This window comes from Calypte anna, chromosome Z (genome assembly GCF_003957555.1).
Source record: "Calypte anna isolate BGI_N300 chromosome Z, bCalAnn1_v1.p, whole genome shotgun sequence".
In the NCBI taxonomy this organism is placed as follows: Eukaryota; Metazoa; Chordata; class Aves; order Apodiformes; family Trochilidae; genus Calypte; species Calypte anna.
The window spans coordinates 46467306-46469805 of NC_044274.1; the positions used below are offsets into that span (position 1 = coordinate 46467306).

Below are 2500 nucleotides of genomic sequence, written 5' to 3' on the forward strand. Positions count from 1 at the left end.
AAACCATATCACAACAGAAAATGTTTCAAAACTGTTACTCTTCTCTCACCCTCCAGAGAGACCTGTCCTTTTTCCCAAGGTAAGCAGGGATTTCTCAGGTAAATGTCTACTCTCAGCAACTTAACCATGGAGGAACTCTCAGCAACTTAACCATGGAGTAAAGAACAGCCAAGACCCACCACTTTCCGTAGTATGGTACTTCTGAAGGGTGTCGGACCTTCAACAATGTTCTTTATCCTCTCCAACTATGAGAGGGCTCTGGCACACCAGGCCCTCTATGCAAGAAATGATGCCAACAGCTTCATCAAGCAGAGTTATGCCCTGGTAGAAAAGACAAGGTTCACAGTGAGAGATGCTTCCTCACAACAAACATTTCTCTGAGGAAAACCGGTTATAACTCTTCCCAGTTACCATCAGCTATTAGGATAAATTGTGCAGCTTGTGGTTGTTCAGGAAGCTTCTCCCAAGACCTGAATGTTAACAAGTTAAACCCTTTGGAACCTTCTTTCTGAATTCTGTCGTCTCCCTTTTCTTGCCTTCTTATCTCATTTCCCCAGTCTGGCAACTTCCCTCCTCAGAAGTTAGTGAGACTGCTGCCTCTACAATAACTGTCAGATGTGTTTACACTGTGTGCTGAAACTCACGAGGGCTGAAGAGCTAGAATTTTCTTCCTATGTGACTAGGGGGGGAGGGCAATGGTGCTCCTAGTCTCTTGAAGGGAAGCAGGAGGTACACAGAAAGAGGAAGAACCAAAATAAACACAAACCATATCAAAACCACATTAAAAATTTTCTTTACCCTCCCTGGGATAAGCTTATATTTTGTGTCTTTTCCAACAAAAATTACTCAGTTTTATTAGCATCAAAACAATGGGGGCCAGAAATTAATGCAGAATAGAAAGATTTTCATTACTGGTCAAGTATCAGAATAGCATAAGGAAAAAAGCTGAAACCTGGAAGATGGATTACGGAAATTTGTAATCACCTTATGTATAGTGAGAAAGAATCCCACAGAACAGTATCACTATGCCTTATTGCTATGTTGTTCTAGATAAAAAAGTGTCTTCAGTTTCAACAACCAGAATATCATGACCAAGACCACACTCAAATGTCTACATATCTACCTTTAGAGATCAGTAGTACAATTCTACACTGTACCATATGGGGCAAAGTACCATAGAGAATGCAAACACAACCCTAACCACTTCTTTCTCCTTCCAAAAATATAAACGAAAAAGATTCACTATACTCTTCAAAATACTGTATTTATAAGATGTGCTCCCTGCTGCTTCTACTTCGTGACTTACTTACTTCCTCTCCCAGTTTTCATCACCTGGCAAAAGCAAAGGGCAAAATGGTCTTGAACAAGAACATTGTGTAATAAGCTGCATGATAAAAACACACATGACCTTGTTTACTGTAATATTTTTCAGAGAAAATAAACATTTTTCAGTGAAAAATGAGGGGGAGGAGAAGACTAGTAAATCTGAGACAGTCACCAAAAGCATGAGAACATCTGGATGGATGAATCCAGAATTTACTTCTATCCCCGTGAGGACATGCTTCAACAAATTAGCTCTTTGCAGAAATGTCAGCACGTAAACAGGGTAACATTGAAGTCAGAGCACATCACCAATCTCCCATCTAAGAGCAATAGATGTCAGTGTCTCCTTTGGATGCCTCAGACTCTTCATCTTCAGCCTACTCTGCTTTCTCAGTTTAGAAACTGTCTATCAGCAGGCCAGACACAGTGCAAATTTCATATGTGAATTCTCACCTCAAGAGACAGAGGTTCCTAGGGGATTTTGGTGTTGTTCCTCCTCCAACCACCCCAACACCTTTGAGGGAGTGCTTAAATTTTTGTAGAGGAAACAAAACCAATGTCTCTTTACAACGACACATTGGCTAACAGAAACCTGGGACCCTAATATTATTTAGAAATGTTTAACTTCAAACTACCTTTTTCTTGTAGAAAATGTAATTACTAACACTGAAATCCGTTCAGAAAAACGCAAGTTTTCTTTGGTATTTCAAGTAGCTGCTAAAATCTAGGTAAGATCTAAACCAGCTAATAAAAACCTGCCTTAAAAACTCAGGTTAAAAAAAGACAAAAACAAAAGCTGTAACACCTCCCTCTCTGCCGTCTAACTTAAATCCTCTAGAGATTCAACAAGACTACAAGTAAACACAAGCTAAATCACATCTATAAAATCTTACAGAAACAGGGCTTGGTCACATAACGCAGTATAGCAAAACATGAAAAAGAGCAACAATCTTGTGATACCGTGGCAAAGATACATTTGAAATCAAGCTATTTCTGTTAATGAAAATTTAATTATATACTAATACTCTAAAATCCAAAACTATATAAATGTATTCACAAGCCTATCAAATAATAATTTAGTGTTCAATTACCACGTACATATAAATATTGCTATTTCTGCTACTCTTTGATAGATGGGCTTAAGTGTTTTTAAAAGTGGAATATATTCTTTTTTTAA

At 38.2% G+C, this 2500-nt stretch overlaps 1 long non-coding RNA gene across 1 annotated transcript in view; it reads right to left on the minus strand.

The window, feature by feature from the left end:
• Positions 1 to 180: 180 nt before the first annotated feature.
• LOC115599879 overlaps positions 181 to 2500 on the minus strand; it is a 36215-nt gene continuing 33895 nt past the window's right edge. The window contains exon 3 of the long non-coding RNA XR_003988658.1: positions 181 to 321. This is a non-coding gene — a long non-coding RNA (uncharacterized LOC115599879). The remainder of the gene's footprint in view (positions 322 to 2500) is intronic.